We start from the raw sequence: 25,721 nt of genomic DNA on the forward strand, positions 1-25,721 counted from the left end.
CTGTTTGTACAGCGAACTCTGCCACCTTTCTCTCCTCAGTCTGCTGCTGGACGCTGTCAGGCCCATGAAGCTCTGCTGTAAAGGCTTCCATGTCCCAGGCTTCACCTTTACCTGTGACCAATGGAGGCGTGGCCAAAACAGCGATGGGGAGTGGAGCAGCAGGTAGGAGAGGTGAGCCTCTAGTATGCAGCCTGTTATCTGTGGGAGGACATGACAGCAAATGTTGCTGATTCAACATCTGTGTGACAGCTGGAGCAGCACAGTCTGTAGGAAACATCTGTACATGTAGGAGACACCAAGGTTTACATGGTCGAAGCAGACGACTGACTCAAGCAGCCTCACATTACAGGCTGCTGGCTACAAGCACATGAACACAGTGACTGGTTTCACTGGTGTCTGTCCCAGTCTGTGGCAGAGATACAGGAAGTCACAGACAGATCCAGCCTGCACACACGTTTCCTCTGGGAGTTTCACAACACACCCTGTTTGTGTTTCTCACTAACATGTTGTAGTTTTCCTGCACACAGCAGCACTTTGATCATTTCTCCTGCTTTTCTTCCTTTTCTAGCTTTTATGCACTGACAGTAAAACAAAACTCCAAAGTCATCATCTGAGGAGCTTCTTAAGAGTTTCTGTGAGTGAAGTCAGCCGCTCAAAAATAAGTGTGTGTGTTGATCTATGTTATCTAATGTTCAGAGAGGACTGCACTGATTTAGCATCCAGATGAGCAGCTTATGAGCCAACAGAGGAGATTTAACTGTATTATTTTGGTTAAATGTAATAATTTATGATTTCATGTTCCAATATTTCACTTTTCCCAACGTTTTGTTATCATTTGGTGTAAAAACCATGACAAACAGCAGTGTTACAGTTGTTAACATTAGCTCCTATAGAGCACTCAGTCATTGTATTGGTGTTAGAGACATGAACATATCTGAGCTAATTGTGTGTTTCAGACGTGCAGCAAACCCAACTGTCCCTGTGGTTTTCCTGCTGTAGACATTATCCCCATGATGTTTTTAACGTTGACCTGGATCCGCCCCGGTGAGTCCTCTCCCTTTTCGGAACTTCTCCCGCCAGACTGCGCCTTCTTTAACACTCCTAGGACTGTGGGCAGGGGTGGAGGAGTAGCCTCGGTTTTTCGAACTAAACTCAGAGTGCGACTATTGCCCTCTGCCTCATATTCCAGCTTCGAGGTACAACTTCTGGAGCTGCTTGATTCCTCTCGGATTCTCTGTGTGGTAGTGTACCGCCCTCCAAAATGTATTAAGGACTTTATCAGTGAATTCGCTGAGCTTCTAGGATCTATCCTCTTGCTTAACGATCGTGTTCTTATTTGTGGTGATTTTAATATTCATTTATGTTGTGAGGCCGACCACCTCGCCAAGGACTTTTTATCACTCATTGACTCATTTAATATCACTCAGTGGGTTAGACAACCAACTCACACTAAAGGGCATATGCTGGGTTTGGTTCTGTCGTACGGCCTGGATATTTCCATCACTGACATTAATGATGCTGGGATTTCGGACCATTTCCCAGTTATGTTTAACGTCCAGTCATGTAACTTGGATCTGAACTTTGAGGGCCCACAGTGCCTAACACGCCTGATTAATTCGGAGTCTGTTGCCCTCTTTTCCGAGGCTTTTACTAACACTGTTTGCTATGATGACTTTAGTAATGCTTCCCTCTCGGTTGATGGTTTAGTTAACTTTATTACCTCTACATGCTCCTCCATCTTGGACACTGTAGCCCCAGTAAAGACCAAACGCCGTAAAATCTCTCGTCAACCCTGGTTAAATGAATCTACCATTGCCCTCAGACGTGATTGTCGCCGAGCTGAGAGGAAATGGAAGAAAGATCAACTCCAGGTGTCTCTAGACATCCTGTACATGAGCCGGTCCACATATCAGAAGGCCGCTAAAATGGCTAAAACATCTTTCTTGTCAAACATTATTGCAACTAACAGTCATAACCCTCGAGTTCTATTTAAAATTTTCAACTCAGTGGTTAATCCCTGCCCTGACGTCTTGATGGATGCCTCCCCGGGCCTTTGTGAGAAATTCTTGAACTATTTTGTAGATAAAATTTCACTACTAAGGGCTTCACACCCCCTGATTGTAAATCATGCCCCAATCTCAGTATGTTCAGCTGCCTTCCATCAGTTTGAACTGGCATCACTCACGACGTTAAAAGAATTAATTAATACCCAGAAAAATTCTAACTCTTTGTTTGACACCATCCCTTCGCGCATAATTAAGGAGGCGTTCGATACTATCGGGCCTTGTATCCTATTTTAATGAACTTATCATTGTCATCTGGCTGTGTTCCGACTGCCTTTAAACATGCAGTCGTGCAACCAGTTATAAAGAAAGCTAGCCTTGACCATAATACGCTAGCGAACTACAGACCGATTTCTAAACTTCCTTTTTTGTCAAAAATCCTAGAGAAAATTGTGCTTCAACAACTTCAGACTTATTTAGAGAGAAATGGTCTATATGAAAATTTCAGTCTGGATTTAGACAGCGTCATAGTACTGAAACTGCTTTATTAAGGGTTTTTAATGACCTGCTCCTAATTACTGACACGGGGCGTCCCGCAATCTTAGTCTTACTGGATCTGACGTCGGCGTTTGACGCTGTTGACCATGATATTCTTTTGACAAGGCTTGAACAAGTAGTTGGCCTAAAAGGAACTGTCCTTACATGGTTTAAATCCTATTTCTTTAATAGGTCATTCTCAGTCATGATAGGTAAATATTTTTCCACACCTGCTCTCCTTCGTTGTGGTGTCCCCCAGGGCTCGGTGTTGGGCCCTGTGTTGTTTTCCTTGTATTTGTTGCCATTGAGTTCAATATTTGCTAAACATAATGTCTCTTTCATTGTTATGCGGACGACATTCAAATTTATCTTCATCTGACAGGACTTCCTTCCTCCCCATTACATCTTCTGCTTGATTGTTTAAGGGATGTTAAGGAATGGCTATCACAAAATTTTCTTACATTAAATGAGAAGAAGACAGAAATTATTGTCTTTGACAGAGATACATCTCCAGGACGGCTGAATGACATATTTGGTCCTGCTGCTAGTCATCTTACTGATGCTGTTAGGAACCTTGGAGTCATTATGGATAGCTTATTTAAACTAGATAAACAGGTATCTAGTGTGGTTAAATCCAGCTTTCATCAATTACGTCTAATTTCTAAGGCTAAATCTTATATTCCCTACAAGGATTTGGAGAAACTTATTCATGCCTTCATTACTACAAGGCTAGATTACTGCAACTCCTTGTATATGGGCCTACAACTCTCCCTTCTTCAACGACTGCAGCTAGTTCATAATGCCGCAGCTCGCCTTTTGACTGGCTCAAGAAAGTACGACTCTATTACCCCTGTCTTTGCAAACGTACACTGGCTCCCCATTAAATTTAGAATTGATTTTAAAGTTTTACTGTTTACTTTCAAAAACTTAAATAATATGGCACCTGATTACCTAGCTGATCTTCTCTGCCCGTATAGCCCCATAAGAGCACTAAGATCATCAGACCAACTGCTCTTAGTGCAACCCAGGTCTCGCCTGAAAACCAGAGGTGATCGTGCCTTCGCCGTTGCAGCACCTAGGTTATGGAATACACTTCCTTTCCATATACGCGCATTGGATTCTATTCAGTCTTTTAAGTCACGTTAAAAAACATATATGTTCGACATTGTATTTAAGGTCAATTAGGGCAAACTGCATCCGGATTGCATTGGATTATGTAACTATTTTATTATATTTTCATATTTATAATTTTATTATATTTTGATTTTATGTGTACTGTGATCTTATGGAAAGCACTTTGGTGTACTTCGGTCTTTGAAATGTGCTATATAAATAAACTTTGATTTGATAAACTTTGATGATGCTGACGTCCTCTGGTCGGACGAGGTCACACGCACGTTTATGGATTCAGATGCTGATTGGACGAGACTGATGTCACACTTTGTGCTATAGAAGCAAATCAAAGAAGAACTAGTTGAACCTGAGCTGTCTGTAGTGGTGACACCAACACCATGGCAGCCTGCACATGCTGACCCAGGGTCAGTGTTGAACCTGTAAGCTGTGTCCTCATAGTTCAATATGTCCTCACTGCACAGATCAATGACATCAGAGCTGTAATGTTGTTCCCGTCTCACTAAAACTTCTGACATAAGGTGACTTTTCTGGGTGATTCCTACTCCAGGGTCACCAGTTTGAATCCCTCTGTTACTGCTGGGAACATGCTGATAAAGTGCCCTTGAGCAAGGCCACATCCAGCTTATGAAGCCAACCCTGGGCTCTGCTTGCTGGCAGAGACAGAGTAATAATAATAATAATAATAATGGATTGGATTTATATAGCGCTTTTCAAGGCACCCAAAGCGCTTTACAATGCCATTATTCATTCACGCACTGGTGGAGGCAAGCTACGGTTGTAGCCACAGCTGTCCTGGGGCAGACTGACAGAAGCGAGACTGCCATATCACGCCATCAGCCCCTCTGGCCAACACCAGTAGGCGGTAGGGTAAAGTGTCTTGCCCAAGACACAACGACCAGGACAGAGAGGCGGGGATCGAACTGGCGACCTTCCGGTTACAGGTACGCTTCCCAACCCCCTGAGCCACGGTCGCCCCGAGTAGATGAAACAGCTCAGTGGATCCTCTCAAGCTAACAGCGCTCTGTCATCAATAAGTGAAATAAGCTGACTCACCCACAGCTGCACACAAACACCTCCAACACCTACAGGTCAGTAGATCCACTGCTGTCGCTGATGGGCCCAAACTTTGCTTGTTCAGCGTTTGCTGCTGCTGACTTTGAAAATCACACCAATGGAATCAAATATATCGACTCACCTTAGACTAAAGAGAAGCTCGGCACTGCTCACAAAACTCAAACACAAAAGGCTTTTTAAAGACAACAATCACTTTGACAGACACACAAACATGACTGAGTACAGAGGAGCTGCTGGTTTGAAGCCACAGAAATGTTCAAATGTTTAAACACACTGGAGCGTTGCAGCCATGATGCATTTGTGCTGCTGATGCCACACACATTAGCTGCCTTACATTTTAGTACCAGTTCATCTCTGACTATGGCAGCACAGTCTTTCCAGTACAGTGATGTTGGTGGGGACAATGGGGACCGTACTGATTGTTCATTGGCTGTAAGCCGGGCACATGGACGTTTAACTGGTGCCTTGATTGCTCTGCAGTCTGTTGTGCCTGTGAGCTGGTCCTAAAATGAGACAGATTATAATTGTCAGCATTCTGTTAATGACTCTTATTATGTGCACTCTCCTCCACTGTCACACTAAACACATTAAACCTTTATTTTTGTATAAAGTCAGGATTTATTTATTGGCTCTTCTTAAAAACGTCACTAAGTGCAAACATCAGCAAACATTATACAAAAGTAGATTTAGAAGCTGAACAGAAATGAAAACATTTAAAGTGACAGTCAGCACAAATCCAGCTGACATCTCCATCCAATCCAAGTCTTCATTTAAAGTCATTATAAATGTGACACACGGTTTGTTACAGTATTAATCCTGCCTGATGCTGCAGGGCAAACATCATGAAACAGGCTCAGCATTTATTTCCATTAAAAAACTTTATGAAGGTTTTATCATTAAAAACTAACCATTGTTCTGTAGTCGTCCCAGGACTGTTGGTCAAACGTTCTCTCCACATGTTTAAGGTTGAGCTCACTTTATCGTCTCCCTGAAGGAGGAAAGCAGGTGTTACTAAACATCACAATAAAAAACATATGAAATGGGTGCACATGAGGAAAGAAGCCGTCTGCACTGTTAAAGCGATGCAAACCTCTTCACACATAAAGCAGCAACACCTCTCAGTTTAGCAGCAGCTGGTAAAACCCACAGTGATCTTGGAGCCTCCCTGAAGGACTCGCTCATCAATAACTGTCAGGAGGACGATTAAACCTTCTGCACACGTCCTGTAGTTACACACTCGGTGAAGAAAGACAATGTCCTCGCTCTCCAACATGATTTCATCCAGGACGCTCAAACACAGATTAGTTTCCAAATATTAGACGCACTGGTTCTTCATGCGTTTCTACCTGAGCACTCAAAGTCATTTATACAACAGGCCTCATTCACCTGTTGGTGCATCTGTTTCTGTGTGTGGCTGTTTCCATCAGTGCCTGATGTTTGTGATCTTTGATCTATTCTGAATTCTCTCTTTGTAACAAAAATATTCTTTGGCTTCTTTTGCAAACAAGGCAAAAGAATTTGAATGGATTCATTTACTGATCTTACTTTTCTAATGCAAAGCTGTCCTTTCAATGCTTTATGAATAAAACCAAACAATGTTTTTAAAACTTTCCCAAAATATAAAAGCTATTAAAACCATAAACTTCTGCTCCTTGATCATGTGATTCTTCTTCTAGACTGTATGTAATTGTTGTTGCTAATTATCAATAAAGTTGTTTTTTTATAAGTTATGTTGTAAAGGAAGCTTGGGGCGAGGGAGGAGGGGCGACTGAAAGCAGGTTCATATAGTGGGAAAGTTTTCAGGTCATGTGAGGGTATTTACTGATGCATCAACACTGTCAGATAAAAGAACGGCTGTTGCATTTGTTCTCCCAGAAATAAGTTTGGTGATGAGTAAAAGAATTACAGATGATGTGGCAGTTTATACTGGGGAGCTGGTAGCGATTTTACTGGCTTTGAACTGGGTGGAGGACGCACCAATAGGGAGCTATTTGGTTTGCTGGGACTCTAGCAGCTAGTGAGTATAGGTGATATGTCTTCAGACTCTAGGCAAGATATTGTTTTTGATATACTTCATTTATTGTATAGAATCAAACACAGAGGGATAGAAGTGGATTTCTTATGGCTTCCTGTGAATATCGGTGTTGATGCAATGAACAGGACGTTAAGTTTGTAAAAGGTGCAGCAAGAAGAAGTCGTGTAGGTTTGACTATAAAATGCAGTAAAAGTGAGGTGAAGAGTATAATCAAGGTAAAGATGAAGGACGAGTGGCAGGCACAATGGGACAGAGACGGAAAAGGCAGATATTACTATACAGAAAACAGTCGGGCCATGTAGAAGAAGCTGCAGGAGAGACGAGGATATAATCTGAAGAGTCAGATTTGGTCACACAGGCTTGAATAGCACACTTAAAAAGATGGGTAAACATGACACAGGAAGTGTGACTTCTGTGGACAAGAGGAGACGTTTGACGGGTTGTTAGCATCGTCAGGATGCTGGATGGAAATGCTGTGCCTGATAGGATGCCAGTGATTACACACTGTAAGAAATGTACATAAAAATTACAGTTAATAACTGTAAAATGGCAACGGTAAATTACCATTAAATCAAAAAGGGTAATTGATTGTAATATGGACATTACATTTCTGTAAATTGAAAAACGGTGATTTGCCTTTATTTTTACACTCCTAATATGTTGAAAATATATTCATGTACTGTAATATGGCCCATTAAAGTTAAGTAAAGTAATTAAAGTAAAGTAAAGTAAAGTAATATGGCCCAGAAAGTTACGGTGAAATGTTTTTAATATCAACAACCTCAGGCTGTTTGATAAAACAGTATATTTTAACAGTACATACAAACAATTACTACTAATAAAAAGTTCTAGAAGTTCTAGACTCTCACCAAGTATAACACAGTTACAATAAATAAAATATTTTGTGTTATAGGGAGGTTTAAATCATGGATTTGCCACTGTTCAGTCCGTGTTCAATCTGTTTGAGTGTGATACCACCTTCTGAAATTAAAATTAATGGATCAAAATAAAAATACAAAAAAATAATGAAATAATGTTAATAAATTGTTGTAGTTTGCAAGGTCAAGAGCAGTCAACGAATGTATTATAAAAGCTGTAACAATCAGTTTCCTTAAAGTCCACGTTTGGGAGAAAACGCATCACGTGTCTAAACCGTCATATATACATATATATATATATATGAAATTAGACGAGGAGGGTACGATGTTGTCAGAAATAGCTGTCTGACTTTGAGGTACTGCAACAGCAGAGGGCACCAATACTCCTTGGAAGCGCCAAATATTTAAAACCAAACCAACGAAGAAGAAGATAGCGCCACTTCTAACGGTCCAGACCTGGTCCAGACTGACTCCACTCAGCAAGGGAGCCTAGCAGCACCCTGCGAACCAACAACCTTCTCTTTCAATGTAAGTATATCATTAGACTTGAAACGTATATCAGCTGTAACCATAGTTCGCTTAGTTTTCTTGTTGCATTGAAAGCGTTCCTCTGTTACAGGCTTCGCCTTCAGTCCTGTTTAGTTTTCTGGAAAGTTCATGCTAATGCAGCAGGTTGAAGATTTTAGCTAGCTTTACTGTGAAACAAACGCCAGACAATGTTCCTTTTTGATTTCTGTGCCAAGTCAGTGAGTCACTGAGAGGTTATGTATTTCATTGTGACCTGCTTCTGCCATCCTGACCACTGTAGAGGAAATTAAAAAAAAAAATATGAGTTGGGTCAGTCATATACTCTGAATAAGCTCACTACACTTCTTAAAACTGAAACAACATTATCTGATGAGGGTATTTCCAAGCTTTGTGAGGCGGTCAAGGGATCCAGAAATGTGTAACAGGTGACCAATCAGCTGAGTCTTTATCAGATGTACTGTGTGACATTAGTGATGGTCAGATATTCAAAAGTAGTATTTTTTTTTAACCAAAATCCATTATGTTTCACACTACTGCTATACCAAGATGCCTTTGAAGTTGTTAATCCTTTAGGTTATGGAAATAAATAGATAAAACTGTAGTTAAAGGAACCTTGTTTTGCATGCTGGAGATAATTTGGGCTCACATTGCACTGGTGGCCTCTGCTTTAGTCGTACACAACATTTCTGTAGATACTGTTTAATGACGCAATCTGTTTTTCAGGGTGGTGATCCAAATCAGTGTGGAGCAGAATGCACCATAGAGATGTACAACTCTCCTGTTGAACACCTCAAGACTGAAGGTACACCAGATATAGAAGGAGTAAAGTTTGAGTCAGTTTTCAACTGTTTAAAATATTTTCACATCTGTCAGACAGGTTTGCCATTTTGATTAGGACACAAGATTTTATGTCATTTTGTCATATGATGTTGCGCTGTTTCTTAAATTTTTTTGTGAATAAAAAAAGAATGGTTCACCTACTCCATTCTGAATTGGAGCATCAAACAGTTTAAATACTCTGACTCTGATACCTCTTCAAAGCCGTGTGAGATCAGTCCTCAAACAAACTCTCAGCACAGTTAATATAAAACTGGAACTTTTTAAGGCTGTTGCCTCTCATGATTGATGACGTGGTGGAATGGAAGATGGAGCAGATGATTTTTACCCCACTGCATCCAATCGCGCATGTGCGAAGCCACTGCTGACATGTTATGCGCAGCAGCAGCAGAAAAGGACCTGTGAGGCTCAGCAACAGAGATTTTATTAGAAAACTACAGACATTTTGCGCTGAAAAATATAATTTTTTTCCCAGTGCATCATGATAACTTCATTTCAGTTTGTTTCTTTTTATCAACAAATAAAGGAGGTTACATATACGCTACTTTTTTTATTGCTCAAAACTTGTCTGAACACAAACTGCACTTGTTGGTCCACTGTGATGTATGTGGCTGAAGAAAACAAATTGCTGTTATTTTTAGGTTGTACAGTCCTGATCAAAAGTTTTAGACCATTTGAAAAATGGCAAAAAATCATATTTTGCATGGTTGGATCTTAAGAAGGTTCCAAGTAGAGCTTCAACATGCAACAAGAAGAAATAGGAGTAAGGCAAAACATTTTTTGAGCATGCAATTTATGAAAAACAACGCTTAAACTGAAACAGGCTGTTTTACAGCTGATCAAAAGTTTAGGACCACACCTCCAGAAAACATGGGTAAACCCCCAAAACAGAAAGTTCCAAACTTGAACTCAGTAATTAATTGGTCCGCTGTTCTTGTTGATCACTTCATGCAAGCGTTTCCATGAGGTGAGTGGGAACATTTCTCCAAGTGGTGAAGAGGGCCACATGAAGGAGGAACTTGTCCATTCATAGTTGGATTTAGATCAGGAAAGACGCAGGATGGTCCAAAAGAGTGATGTTATTCTCCTGGAAGAAGTCCTTTGTCCTGTGGGCATTGTGTACTGTAGCGTTGTCCTGCTGAAAAACCCAGTCGTTACCACACAGATGAGGGCCCTAAGCCATCACGGATGCTTTCTGCAACATCTGGACATAGCCAGCAGCCTTTTGACACCCCTGCACCTCCTGAAGCTTCATTGTTCCACTGAAGGAAAAAGCATCTCGCCAAACATTGTGGCACCCCCTCATCTGTAAGGCGAAGAAAACATCTCAGGTGGGATCTGCTTGTCATGCCAGTAAGGTTGGAAACCATCAGGACCATCAAGGTTGCATTTTTTTTACAGAATAAAAAAAGGTTATATTTTTTTTCTCATCAGAGAATTAGTTTTTGAAGCCCTTCAGTCTCATATGCCATTTGATGGTTATGGGGGGTGCAATCAGACCACTAATGGCCTTAATTTGGGTTGAGGATTTTTTAGGTCTTCCACTTCACGTTTTTGTTCCATAACCCCCAGGATTATTTAAGAAATGACCGTCTTAACTGCATCCCACCTCAGCAGCGATGGCGCGCTGTGAGAGACCCTACTTATGCAGTTCAACAAGCCGACCATGTTCAACAAGGAAAGGTTTTTTGCTTTTGCCATCAGAACATCCTGACAGTCTGACTACCTGACAGAAAATGACAATGAATCCACAGTTTTCCACAGATTTGGCCTTTTAAAGGCATGTGGTCCTAAACATTTGATCAGCTGTAAAACAGCCTGTCCCAGTTTAAGTTTGTGAAATGTAAGTTAAATGTTTTGTCATTCCCATTTCTGCTTGTTGCATGTTGTTGGAACCTTGTTAAGATCCAACCATGCAAGTGGTTTCAAGTGGTCTTAAACTTTTGATCAGGACTGTATTTAATAATCGATTAGTTTCTTCTGAATGGATTAAGAATGCTTTACGTCCGCATTGCGATGCATCACAATTGTAAGTCATTATACGATTAATTGTGTCAGCTCTATTAGATGTAAGATTGTATATTTGCTTTTGAAATGGGCAGTTTGCTTTATTGTGCTTTGTATTTGCTTTCAGACTGCAAGGAAAGAACGCTAATCTACACCGAGCATCTGAAGAACAACAAACAAGTCCTCCAGCACATTGAATCCAAAACCTGTTCCAGTTCCTCAGCGTCAGAGACTGTTTTGAAAGCCCTCTACTATCAAGTCTGGATAAAAAGAAACTTTGCCAACCACTGCAAGTATCAAGTGTTTTAAATTTTGTTTGACTGTTTATTATGTACTTATTTGTTTTTGGTTGTATTAAGTTCATTAATTTGATTATTAAGTATGAATTGTTTAAGGCAGCATGGTGGTTAGCACTGTTGCTGCACAGCAAGAAGGTCCTGAGTTCAATTCCACCATCAGGCCGGGGTCTTTCTGTGTGGAGTTTGCGTGGGTTCCCTTCCTCCCACCGTCCAAAGACATGCAGTTTGTGGGGATAGGTTAATTGATTAATCCAAATTGCCCATAGGTGTAAATGTGAGTGCGAATGGTTGTCTGCCCCTGTGTGTTAGCCCTGTGACAGACTGGCGACTTGTCCAGGGTGTACCCCGCCTCTCGCCCTATGAAAGCTGGGATAGGCTCCAGCGCTGCGACCCTGAAAAAGGATAAGTGGAAGTGGATGGATGGATGGTTGTTAACTGTTTAATTTAATCATTGTCTCTATTGGTTTTTATTAATGTTTCTAGCAAATTATGACAAAAAGTCAAAGAATGTAAGTTTTATGCCAGTTAGCCCTATTATGTTTATTACCTCATTTGTTGGACCTTAATTTGTTTAGACGACATTCTGTCTGCAACAGCTGCCAATAATTTCGTGTAAATATGAACTTTTAAATAAAAAGGCATGTTTTGTATTATACAGCTCTTCTGTGCTTTGTCAATAGGAGACGGTAAACAAGCTTATTAAAATGTATTTTAACTGGTTTACTTTATATTAGTTTTTTATTTCAATGTAATAATTGCACAAAAACCAAAGTTCACTGTGAATTTGACATTTATCAACAAGTATACAGTTATGTATTCTGCATTATCACTATATTTTCCACGGTGAAATTCTGGCAACCACAGCTGCCAGTAATTTACCGTAATATTCAACTTTTTAGGTATGATACCGTATTATTTTATACAGTTTCACTATATTTTACAAAGTAAGACTGTAATCAGGTTAACGGAATGTCTGTTGTTTTCACATGAATTTATGTTTAAATTCAGTCATTTACTGTAAAAGAAATAATTATTATTTACTGTGAAATTTAAGATTACCAAGATAGGATACCGTTTTGTGTTCTACATTTACAATTTATTTTTCACGGTGAAATTCTGGCAACCACAGCTGCCAGTAATTCACCGTAAATTCTACAATATTTTTTTTACAGTGCAGGCTGGACTTTGTCTTCCTGTTACAGATGGATCCAGGCCCTGGATGACTCCTGGAGACACATGACCAACACTAGGCTGCCTTCATCCATCCTTTCCTCCTTCATTGAGACTCTGAGTCAGAATCAGCATGTATGTAACAGGGTGGGGACCTACAACTACCTGGATGGGTGGCAGTAACAACAGCAGTAACAGCTACAGTATTAATCGAAGAAGTGAAGTTGATCATTTATTTAATCACATTTTAATGAAGATTTGACAAAACAAGGATGAAGTTTGTGTTTTGTTCGTTTTATCAGTGATTTGAATCATTTCATTTCAGAGAGTGAAGTTAAAGCAGACGTGTGAACACACTAATAAACATAAAGGGACACAACTACTACTCCATGATGTAAACCTGAAGTATTACACAACTTTATGAACCACCTGTTATCCTGGTAGACGAGTACAGCAATAAATCTTTTACTTGAACATCTTCTGGCTCCAATAAGCTTTGAAATGTGACCATGAAGTTAGCTACACACTGACTGAAACCCACAGCTGTGACTGTGGATCACATCCACATACAGTGTACCTGCTGTCTATGTGTGAGCCTTTGCACTGCTGCTCACAGCATCATTATATCACTCAGCACTCGGTGCTGTTATTGAATCCACTTTTTACTGTACGTGCAATCAAGCTCCTCTGCAGAGCTTCATGAAGATGCTGAGATAAAGAAGTTCACCTGCTAGAAAATATCTTAGAACCAGTTTATGTGTTAAAGCAGGGGTGTCGAAATCCAGGCCTCGAGGGCCGGTGTCCCTGCAGGTTTTAGATGTGTCCTTGAACCAACACAGCTGATTTAAATGTCTAAATTACCTCTTCAACATGTCTTGCAGTTCTCCAGAGGCCTGGTAATGAACTGATCATTTGATTCAGGTGTGTTGACACAGGGTGGGATCCAAAACCTGCAGGACACCGGCCCTCGAGGCCTGGAGTTTGACACCCCTGTGTTAAAGGATCCTTTGCAGTTGTGATTGTTGCCTGTTTTTGTCCTTTGGTTCCTGGGAGCCTTTTAACATTTCCATCAGCAACAAATATCTGAACAGGGTTTATTGTTGGAAATACAGGATTAAATAGTTGTGATTATTTGTAGAGTATTTATTAGATGTTGTTAAAGATGATCAGATAAGCTGTTTGTTTAGTTTAATGCTGTGGCTTCAGTCAGCATCACTGTGCTGTATAGTTTTATTTTTCTGATCTTTCTGTTAGAGTTGCTGAATAAAAGCCTGGTTGGTCTGCACCTCACCTCTGCCTCGAGCCTCCTTCTTTAAACCAGCAGAGGGTCTTCATTCAGTGATTACAGCGCGAGTTGTTCTGCAGGAGACCGAGAGAACTGTCCTTGGTCCATAATGACATTAATCCTCAAAAATAGTTCTGGCATAATAATTGTGCACACAGTGTAAAACTGAAGAAGCTTCTCAGATGAAATGTCTTCAAGAAACTTAAAAAAGTCCAGACACTTTTGTTTCTGAGCTCCTTAATTCAATTCAATTTTATTTATATAGCGCCAAATCACAACAACAGTCACCTCAAGGCGCTTTGTATTGTACAAAAGATACAGAGAAAAACCCAACAATCATATGACCCCCTATGAGCAAGCAATTTGGCGACAGTGGGAAGGAAAAACTCCCTTTTAACAGGAAGAAACCTCCGGCAGAACCAGGCTCAGGGAGGGGCAGGGCCATCTGCTGCGACCGGTTGGGGTGAAAGAAGGAAGACAGGATAAAGACATGCTGTGGAAGAGAGACAGAGATTAATAACAGATATGATTCGATGCAGAGAGGTCTATTAACACATAGTGAGTGAGAAAGGTGACTGGAAAGGAAAAACTCAATGCATCATGGGAATCCCCGGCAGCCTACGTCTATTGCAGCATAACTAAGGGAGGATTCAGGGTCACCTGGTCCAGCCCTAACTATATGCTTTAGCAAAAAGGAAAGTTTGAAGCCTAATCTTGAAAGTGGAGATAGTGTCTGTCTCCTGAAAGCTGAAGTTTTGTGTATATGTGTATATATATATGCTATATTATCCTGGAGGATAAACATGAGGGATTAATAAAGTTCTATCTCTCTATTAAAATCCCTCAAAATAAAGGAAATGTGAATTTCAGGCAGACATGTTTTTGAAAGAGCCACTTAAATGGAAAAATGTCACTATCAACTGTTGGGAACGAGCCTCATTAGGACCTCGAGTGTGAGCGACTTTGTTGAGTTTTAAAACCAGCCAATAGGAGCTTCTGTGGATATCAGCTGAGGCTGAACTCAGGAACACCATCACATATAAATACACAGAATTAAACACTAAATTAAAGACATAATTAAATAAGGACCAGATCAACATGATAGAGGTCAAAGGTCAGTCAGAAGAGGTGTGGTTAAACACTGGCAGTACAGCGACCTAATGCAGTTTGGTTACCGCCACTGGAAAAGCCCCGCCCCCTCTGAGCCTCCACTGTGTCCTCAGCAATGTTCCCTCTAATTTTTCACGTGTCTGAGCGAACACACAAACTCCCTGAGCGTCACTTGGACCACTGTGAGCGACATCAGACGTGTGCACTGTGGTCACGCCTGCATCTAATCCATCCAAGTTACATGGTTTATTAAAATAATCAGATTACAGCATTTATGTTAGACTACTTTTAATTAACTGCTTTAGCCCACTTACAATGAAAATGTAAAAAAAATCTAGTCATTGACCTGTGTAGTATGTTAACACTATTGGAAGTAAAAATAACTTGAACTCCAATTTCGAAAACACAAATTTTTTTTCTTTTCTTTTTTTTTTTATAAAGCTCTGACTTGTATTATGAGTCTGTGATCTGGGAGAGAGTCCTGTAACTCTGTCTGCCAAATACAGTAAATAATGACCAATGTTGGGCAATAATTATATAGTTACCGTAATTGTCGGGCTATAAGCCGTTACTTTTTGCACAAGCTTTGAACCCTGCGGCTTTTAGTCAGGTGCGGCTTTTCTATGGATTGTCCATGATTTTTGTGACATCGTAAGAGGATTTGTTTTGTTTGTTCCGCTGTTTTGCGGCACTACGTTGCCTGGCGGAAGGGCATGTGATCAGACACACAGTATCGGGGTTCAAGAGTGGTATGTTGGTCACATGTCCATCCGCCAGGCAACAGTGCCGTACGAAGTAGCGCGAAAAACAAACTTCAAAGTAGCGCTACGCGTTCAGCGGGAGGCGTAGATGACGAGCGGCGATAAACTTGCGAAAAGCAAGTTATGCTCAACTCCACCGGTGGATTCTGACAGCGTGGAAAAGTGTGAAAACATCCATGATCACCAACGGATTTCAAAGGGCTGGACTGCTGCATGATGGAGAGGAGGACACCGCCACGGCCCTTCTGAGGGTGTTCGACTCTGACACTGACAACGAGGATTTGTTTGGTTTTGAAAGTGACAACAAAGGAAAGAAGCTGAGAGTGGATGACGTAGCCATCCCGAGCCCGTTCGTATCCGACACTGGAGAAGAGGACTTTGGTGGTTTGAGTGCGCAGGAAGATGGTGGTGAATAACTGACTTTTCTTCTTGTTAAAGCCGTGTCACTGCACCTGAGCCTAAAAGGTTGGCTGAATCTATTTTTCTGGTGTGCTGTAGGTTATTGTTATGTACTACATTTGTTACTCATTTATGAAGCACAGTACATGTTTCATACTTGAAATTACCGGTACTTGTACATATACCTAAAGACTTATGCAAATATGTACCCCTAATTTGTTTTTCAAAAAATTTATAAAAGGGATGTGTCTCCAAACAGCCATCTCTTTCCTGACAATTCCCTTTGTGCATATCCTCTTACATATGATAAATCAACATTGAAACACCTGCGGCTTTTAGTCAGGTGCGGCTAATGTATGTACAAAACAGGATTTTCCCCTGATTTTAGCTTGTGCGGCTAATATTCAGGTGCGCTTTGTAGTCCGGGAAATACGGTACTTCTTCAAGTAAAAGTAAAACAAAGTTTTTTGCAGCTGTTTACCTAAAAATGCAGCCAAGGCGTTTTTAAATAAACATTTCAAACTATTTACAGAACAATCAGCTGTTCTGCTTCAAATCTGATGCCACACAAATTATTTGTGCCACTCCAAAAAATAATTTCTGTCCACTATGAGATAAAAGAGAACAACAGTCTGATACCTGCAGGCCTGACAACAGGAGATGTATCACTGCTGTAACACCTGTAACATTCAGCAGTCGCCTCATTGTTCTGACACACACAACAAAACTATTGACTACACTACACACTAACTACACACTAACTACACACTAACTACACAAGATTTGTGCTAAACGTCTCAAATCTCTCACATCTCATAACACCTCCGTCACTCCTAGGACTTCCCCCCGTTTCTTAACAACTAGATGCCACGTTGCCATATCATTTTTTGATTGGTCCACATGGTCCTTTTTTGGACGAATATGAAAGGGGGATCGGGGAGTTTGTTTTTGCTCACAGGCTTTCAGGCCTTTTTCCTTATAAAACACCGTTTTTACCGTTTATCCTGCAGTAAATATAAACAACGATAGTATTCAGGAAGAAAACCAAACATTGCAGATATTTTTATCATAACTCTGGTTTTACGTGGCCTATCAACATAATTTAAAAACTGGTATAAAGTCCACACTTTTTCCGTCAGTTGTTCCGTCTGTCCTGCTCATATCTCCAATGGTTGTACACGTTGTCATTAACGTGGCTTCACTCCACATCAGCCACGCCGCTTTGCTAGCTAAAACACCGGTGTTGGCACATAAGGACGCTGTCATAGCCTGTCAACGATGTTGATTGGCTGCGCATATACGAATGTGAATCGCATTATTGGCTGGACTATGGGATAAGGTGGCATCGTTCCCATACGGGAGCAGCCAGTCACTAACACTGCACAACAGAATTGTTAAAGTATTAATTTGAATTTCAATTCAGGTTAGATTTTTTTTGTGCGCAACGCAGAATTTCTGTGCGCAGAGACCATGTCAGCGGTGCGCAATTGCGCACATGCGCAGCTTAGAGGGAACATTGGTCCTCAGCCAGGAGTAGCAGGTCAGAGGGGGCGGGGCCATGTCAGAACTTATTTTAAGTGAAGTTTAAAGTGGAGTGACAGCAGGAGTCACACAGCAGTAACCAGCTCTGTCTGCCAGGGTCAAAGGTCAAACAAGTCCTGCAGCTGACCCACACACAGACTTACACTGTTCTGCAGAGAGTGATGAATCCACACATCACTCGGCTGGAGGAAGATGGGTTTCCACACCGTCCAATCAGAAACCAGCGTTGAAGCTGAGACCTGTCTCTGTGACAGGAAGTCCATAAACAGGCAGACCCTCTGCAGCAGGCTAACCTCTGACCTCTGAGACAGAGGGAGGAGTTTGTGTCAGCAGGGGGCGCTGCAGCAACACACTCTGAGAAGCTGGCCTGGGTTCCGGTCTTGGAGGTTTATGAGGATTGACCTTTTTAAAAGTCCATCTCACATCTTCTGTTTTCAGAGTTAAAGTTACAGCCTCAACGTCCTGCTGAGGGTAGAGGATCTGCTCTCTGTTGTCTGCGTCAAAACAAGCATAGAAGATGTTGAGCTCGTCTGCGAGAGAACACTGACTGTGTTTTCCTTCTTGTAGTCAGTGATGCAGCGCAGTCCATTCAACAGTCTCCTGGTGTCAAAACTGTGGTAGCTGGACTCCATTTTGTCCCTGTATAAAGGCTCATGTACCCACTGAGCTCTGCTCTCAGATCTGTGAGGCTTTAACAAACAACAGTTTAAAATCATGTTTAGCATCTTCTGTCAGTACAGAAGGTCACACACTTTCCTGAATGTTTGAACCCTGAACTACTGGCTGTTCATGTCAGCCTGGATACAAATACAGACCTGCCTGCTGTCATAGACCCCAGCACTCACATATTACTTATAAGTGACTTATATATAACTATATCTCTCTCTATATATAGATATGCATGTATATATTGTGTATATTGTGCTATTTCTTACTTAGTGTTTTGTGTGTCTTTGTTACTGTTTGTACTGCAGCACTGTAACCAAAATAATTTCCCCTGGGGATCAATAAAGTATTGTGATTGTGATTAAATGAAGTGAATCCAGTGTGATCTCCAGTCAGAGCAGAGGACGATGATGTAAGGAATGGGATTTTAATCAGCCTGTCTCTTTGAACTCTCAGTATCACAAAGTAATGTCGTAACATCTGGACTGACGTGTTTACTGTCAGCTAGTTTAAAGGCTGTAGGTTGCAGCTGTTGCTCTAACACTGTATAAATGTAACAGGGCTCAGTGCTGGTTCTAATAGTCTGAGGTGCTTCAGGCTTTATTTGTGAAGAGCACAGCAGCTTACAGACACGTAGCTGGGCCTGGACCGCCCCAAAGGAGCCTGCAGTAAATCCAGCAGCCGAATGATGGAAATGCAACACAGAAGTGATGAAGAGGAGCAGAATTAAAGCCAAAGTCCAGTTCATACAGTTAGGTCCACAAATCAAAAAAGGGAAAATAAAATATTGGCTGGATGCACCTGTCTGCGCCCTTAATGCTCTTTGGTCGCTATGGTAATGTGTAAACATTTCTTTCAAAATAAGACACACAACTAAAACACAAAAGACCCAGGGAAACAAAGTTAACGATAAAAACCCTGAAAACCATAAATTTCACACTGAGCCTCGACTCTCACGGCCCGGTACCAAACGACTCATGGACCGGTCCGTGACCCGGGGGTTGGGAACCGCTGCATTAACACATGAGTAGTTCAGGGCTGCACATCATTTTCATTGTTAATATCTTTGTGAAAAGCACATTGATGTGAAAATCTTCATGAGAGTCAGAGTCCCAACACAATTAAAGATTTATTTAAAAGAAAATCACAAATTATTATCATCTTCAGAACATTTCATTAAATATTGGAGACAGACTGCTGTGTACATCTCATTACTATCCAAATAACCTACAGTCCACAAACGCATCATGAACCAGTGTTCAGGGCTGTGGTCTGTCCCCAGTTACATGGATCCAGCTGGTTCCCTGGAGGTGACTGTTGTTGTGATTTGAGCTGATGAATAAACCTGAACTGAATCAGGTGTCCAGTTACTTTTGGTCCCTTTAAACCAGGATGTGAAACTCCTGAGCCCTTCATCCAGAGTTCAGGTGGAAACCCTGAATGATGTCAGGGTTCCTGGGTCACTTAGTGAGTGTTTCCTGTTTGATTGTGTCAGCCGTCTGTGCGTCATCTTCACTTCATCCTGTCATCACCATAAACCCCGCCCACATCCTCAGCCTGTGAGTGGGCAGGGGCGGATCTAGAAGGGTGGCATGGGGTGCCAACTGCCACCCTAAAATGATCCCTTGCCACCCCAAGTGCCACCCCAGTTTTGCATATGACAGTGTTGTTTATTAAAATAAGATAGCATTAACAGTTTGAGCGTAGTTACAGTCAACAGTGAATATAAATGCTAAAACTGAATATATTGCATAGTGTTCCCCCCTCCACCATTAACAAATGGTTCAGCCCATAGCAGGGACCGGCTTTTTTCGTGTTTTTAGTAGCGAGCGATGTTTATGATTGTGCCAGAGCACATTTTGAACAACACCATGGGAATTTCGGATTTCACACAGGTGGTTGGATGTTACACTCTGGAAATGGAAGGAAGGTGAGTGTTATTAACCCTCAGTGGTCCACGGACACGCTGCACCTCCAAATCACATGACTGATGTAAGCTGACATAGCAACAAGCTGCAGCCACGCTGAGTCTCTATTTCAGCCCACATTGAAAGTTCGGACTTCAATGTTTTTAAATTTTAATTACAGGCCAGTAAATCCAGAGTTATGATAATATATATAAGCCACGCTTTTTACTAAATACTGTCGTCACGTTTTTGTGTGTGTGTGTTTTAAGCGTTTTCTAATGACAGTGCGAAAACAGTAAAGAAAGGGGAAAAGCCACCTCTTTCCTATCGGTGGTAAAATGCACCATGTCGACCAATTTAAAAAAAGTCAACATGTGGGATTTGGTTGTTTAGGAAGAGGGGAGAGTTTGGGGTTAACGGCAGCGAGACAGTGCGAGCGAGTGTGTGTGTGTGAGAGAGAAAGAGAGAGTGTTTAGATGTGGGAGATTTGTGACGTTTAGTGTGGAGTGTATACTTATTGTGTTGTGTTGTGTAGTTGTTCTGTTGTGTGGTCGTTTTGTTGTGTGTGTCAGTGAGGGCACTAAAGAATGTCACAAAGGCACATTTGCAATGTAAACACTGTCACTAAGTAGAAAACCAGCGGAGTGATACACCTCCTGTTGTCAGGCCTGCAGGTTTCTCCCTGTGCTGTTCTCCTGTCTTTTGGTGGACAAACTTTTTTTTTTTTTACTGGCACACATCATTTGTGGGGCATCTTATTGCAACACCTGATTGTTCTCTCATTTTAGTTTTAGTAATATTTTTAAATGGTCGTACAAAATTAAAAAACGGCAGGTGTATTGGCTGCATTTTTATAAATAAATAAATAGTAGTTGTATATGTTTACAAAATGTACAATTTATATTTGCATTTCAAGTTATAAACATTTACCCAACATGTCTGTGGGGGGGGGGGGGGGGGTGTTACAGTAAAAAATACTGCTAGGATTTTAAGTTCTTTGTGTGATTTCAGATCAGTAATAGTATTATTAATAGTAATAGAAGTACTAATGCAGTATGTAAGTGAAAAAAACAACTACATTCAGTTGAGCTGAAAAGATACCAAACAAGGCAAGGGGGGGGAAAGTAAAATGAAACAATCTGAGTGTGAAATACAAATGTAAACTCAAAAGGAGTCACAAATGGCTGGTTGTATTTCAGACCTCAGTGGGTTCATCCAACAAATCATGAAAAATTAGGTTTAAATTTTTGTTCATGACAGTGCAGATTTCTGACATTTTGTGTAATTTAAGCTGTAACAATGTGACTGTTTTCTAACAGTGTGAAACTTAAGTTAGACCTGTGTTTAAAAATGAACCGCCGTATGTTGTGTAGCTTTCTGGATTTTATACTTATTGGGCTACATATTTATTTATTATACAGGCTATACAGTACATAACATCAAAACTCACATGTTTTATGTAACTAAAGTGTGTATTTATGTGGGCTACAGACGATAATTAAGTTATAGACTATATTTATATGAAAAACTTGTATACTTACTGCATTTGAATCATTTAACCATATGTAACCACCTGCATATGTGTTTGGGGAAAAAAGGCTTTGATTTTGCCACCCCATTTCATTTCTTTGCCACCCTCATGCCACCCTAAGAAATTTCTCTAGATCCGCCCTGTGAGTGGGTCCTGTCTTCTCCAAGTCCACACCACCTTCATGCATGCAGGGCACCCCCTGCAGACCTGATCCCTCCGTCCGTGCACATACCACTCACACCCGTCTCCTCAGAGTGGGGCGAGTTTTATAAAGTGATATTTCAGTGTGAATTTATACAATGACTTTATCTTTGACCCTGACACTGTGGAGACGCCTCATACAAAGACTTGTTTTAGACACTAGTCTGTAAAGGTGTATGTAAGTAAGTAAGTAAGTAAAATGTATTTATATAGCGCTTTTCACAGATAAAAGTCACAAAGTGCTTTACAACACAGGAAATGGGAATATATGTTAGAAGAATTGTGTTGCCTTTGATGTACATTGTCACATTGACTCAGTAACAGGACATTGACAGATATTTTAGACAGACCCCCCCACTAAGGTGCCAGTTATATTCTCGTCACGTATGTAATAATAACTTCTAAGGTCTCCTGACAGGATAATAACACAAACAGACACACATGGAGCTGACTGTGAGTCCACAGGAGGCCTCAGTCCCCTCACTGTCTCTGCTGTGGTGAACATCTGGAGTCCTTTAACTGTCAAAGGACTCAGAGAGGACGCCTCTGGTCTGCTCGCTTTATCTCCACCGTCTCCACCCACATCACTGACACTCAGCCCCACCCTGTCTCTATCAGTGACCGTTCACCCACTTTAACTAAGGTGGAGTTTCAGTCACTTCATCACATTTACTGTGATATGTTTCATCAGCAGCTTCATGGGAGAATCAAACTCTGTTGGTTCGTTTACACAATAATGTTCCTCTAATCAGACACACACACCAACACACACACACACACACACACACACACACAACAATAACACTCAAGACCCAGTTCAGTCTTTTTATGCAGGGGACGCTTGATCACTGATGGAGCCGCAGTGTGTCGGCCTCTCCTGCAGCCGCGCGACAAGCCACGCCCACCACAAACCACGCCCACCACAACGCTTAGATTACTTTTGTAAACAAAATCTAAACAAAAGTAAGAATAAAAGTAGAAAAAGATACATATGAACAAAAATGTGAAAAGTCTAAAATTTAATTTGTTGTAACTCAGGAAATTCCCAACTCTGGTATAAAGCACAGCTTAGCCTTAGCAAATGTTAAATAAGCCAGAAAAGTCGTCACTTACTGATTTCTGTTTCACTGATAAATATTGTCACACTGGGGTTTTTGCAAATGATATCAGTGACCACTGTGTGGCAGCTGTAGTCAGACAACTGAAGCTCCCACAATCAAGACCACACATAGCTTTTAAAGGAGATTTAAAGCTTTTCTGTCAGCAAGCTTCATGATTTATGGGACTATAACTGGAACAGAATCTCACCAATGGTGAGCTGGCATTGAATTATTTTTATGACATTTTATCAAAATTATAAATAAGCATGCGTATTAACACATAGTGAGTGAGCATGTTTTCTTCCCACGCAGTGAACAGCGGACGCTAATGTTTTTGTCACTTTTTATGGAATCAAACTCAAAGTAAGGGCAGTACTTCCACGCTTTAAATGCTGCCCGCTCATACTCTCTTCCACACTAGATATAATATCCATTGTAATCTAATAACATTTTTTGCAATAGTAATCCCTTACTTTACTCGTTACTTGAAATAAGTATTCAGATTACTGCCCATCGCTGGTTGGAGCTGTGCACTTGTGGTTTACCCTTTCCACCTTGTGTACACGTTTATCTTTGCTCTGTGTACTTGTACCTCTGAGTGGAAGCTGAACTCTTGAGTTCAAGTATTGAAGCATCAGCTGTAACGTTAAAGTCCAAATAGTTCTCCAGACAAATTCAGTCTGTTTTTGCCAAGTGTAAACTCACTGGATGAGCGCCAGATACACAGAATCAAAAAGGGAAAAATTAGTTTTCTTATGTAATGTCCCCGTCACAAATTGGCTCAAGGAGAGTGGGAAGCAGGAGTTCACAGATGAAATGTACAAATAAATAAAGTGGAATTTATTCAAACTTTACGAAAACTTCAACACATCAAATATAAGCAGTTCAGCAGGGAGTGGATGTTAGTCGTATGTGCCGATGCAGGTGGATGCAGAGAGAGGCCAGGGCCACGTTCCAACCTGAACACGCTGCACAGTGTTTTGTTCCATTTGTTAGGGATAAATGAAATGCTTCCTTGAAAGGATGTGTGCACTCACCAGTGGGCGTGGAAGCAGGTGCACCCTCATTTGGTGGGTGTGCAAGAAAAGTCATCCTGTCACAGAGCAATGCCTACATAAATCACACCACTCTGCTTAAAATAATAATAATAATGTTTAGTGAAGCAGGTGAACCAAAGGGCTGGTTTTAGCAGGCTGGGAGACCCAGGTGTGCTGCTTTAGCTCGTGAAGCTCTTATGCTAGCCTCCATCTATAAGCTGGGATCATAGGAGCACTGCAGTCCTTACTAGATCAAGTATTGTTATTTATGCAGGTGACAAAAGTTTAAATTCACAGAGTCATATAATTGAGCCTTGTTTGAAAAGCAGGTGTTTAATGCAGCTGCTCAGAGTTCACACACAGTAGAAGAATCAGACTTGAGTCACATTTCAAAGCACTGGAAAAATACTTAGCAAGTAATAATGAAAACACCCAAAGACTCAGTATATATGCTGTTTAGTCCTGTATTTGATATTAATGTGCTGTTAAGAGAGGATCTTATGTCCTCTTTTACAAAGCCAGCCCCTTTGTTTTATGATGTTTGTGTATAAATAAATAATAAATGTAGGTGTATTTATAAGTGTGAAGGAGCCCTGGGAGAAAAAACTGAAGCTTGTGCCAAAGAACAAAAAGGAAAGAAAGATCAGCGGCTGCAGTTTCCTCTTGTCCTCCACAGCAGCTGAACTACAGTGTGCAGCAGAAGGCTCTCCATGGTAGAAGTTAATTAGCAGTTTTTGATTAGCATTCTTACATAGATCTCAAATTAAAAACCAATGATTGATGCAAAACTCATTTGTTGCTTTGGGTTTGCCAGTTTCAGTTTATTTAATATAAACCTTTAGTTATGTAACTTCTTCTTCAAGTAATGATTGAAGACAAAGAGAAGGTAATAAGGCAAAGATGTGGTATTGGCCACTAGTGAAGTGTGTGACTGTCAGGCTGCCAAACAAACCTCTTCTCCAGCACGTCACACTTGGGGAGCTTCCTGAAAACTGTGACTGAGACAAGAGCAGAGATTAGACGTGGAAAGGGATCATTCAAATGTATCTGCACCTTTATCTTTAACTTTATCTGCACCAAGTCTGATCTTTTTGATCATTCATCTGAAAGCAACTTCAAATTCAAATATAAATCTGGGGGAAGAAACATTGACCGACTCCACATACAGAGGAGACTGAAGACATAAAATAAAAGAAATGAAATAGCCAGTCGAGCAGTTTGCTTATTTGAGGAACTGTTTAATAATAGATTTTTCATAAACTCTGAGACATTTTAAGTACATTTGTAAATACGCCCTCTAGTGGAAAATTTGTGTTGATGAAGATAAAACAAGGGTGGACATTTCAGCAAACAATGATCCCAAACACAGCCAGCTGGTTTCAGAGAGAGAAAATAAAGCTGATAGAACGGCCATTGACCTGACCTGAATCCTCACAGTTTATAGAAGGAGCCCTGTTGATGTGGAGAAACATCTGAGCACATGTAATGTGCAAGCTAAGAGCATTTGAGCATCTCATGGTGGTTACCTCGGAGACTATCTGTCACTTTGCATAGAGCCACGCCCACAGTGCACAGAATACATGCGTACGACTAATTTGTCCACACAGGAGGCATCTTGATGATGTCATCATACACAAAGGCTTCTGTACAAAGTATTAAACAAACTGCAGCAAGTGTGTT

At 40.9% G+C, this 25,721-nt stretch overlaps 2 long non-coding RNA genes across 2 annotated transcripts; one reads left to right on the plus strand and one right to left on the minus strand.

The window, feature by feature from the left end:
• Nucleotides 1-4,868: 4,868 nt before the first annotated feature.
• On the minus strand, nt 4,869-5,998 carry LOC109201028 (uncharacterized). The gene is made up of 3 exons (XR_002061059.2): nt 5,864-5,998; nt 5,657-5,736; nt 4,869-5,251 (listed from the first exon to the last, which is right to left on the minus strand). It is a non-coding gene; the product is annotated as an uncharacterized LOC109201028 (long non-coding RNA).
• A 2,131-nt stretch (nt 5,999-8,129) lies between these two features.
• Nucleotides 8,130-11,288, plus strand: LOC112844628 (uncharacterized). Its single transcript, XR_003217369.1, has 3 exons — nt 8,130-8,189; nt 8,913-8,991; nt 11,161-11,288. It is a non-coding gene; the product is annotated as an uncharacterized LOC112844628 (long non-coding RNA).
• The last annotated feature ends 14,433 nt before the right edge of the window (nt 11,289-25,721 follow it).

This window comes from Oreochromis niloticus, unplaced genomic scaffold, assembly GCF_001858045.2.
Source record: "Oreochromis niloticus isolate F11D_XX unplaced genomic scaffold, O_niloticus_UMD_NMBU tig00000611_pilon, whole genome shotgun sequence".
NCBI lineage: Eukaryota > Metazoa > Chordata > Actinopteri > Cichliformes > Cichlidae > Oreochromis > Oreochromis niloticus.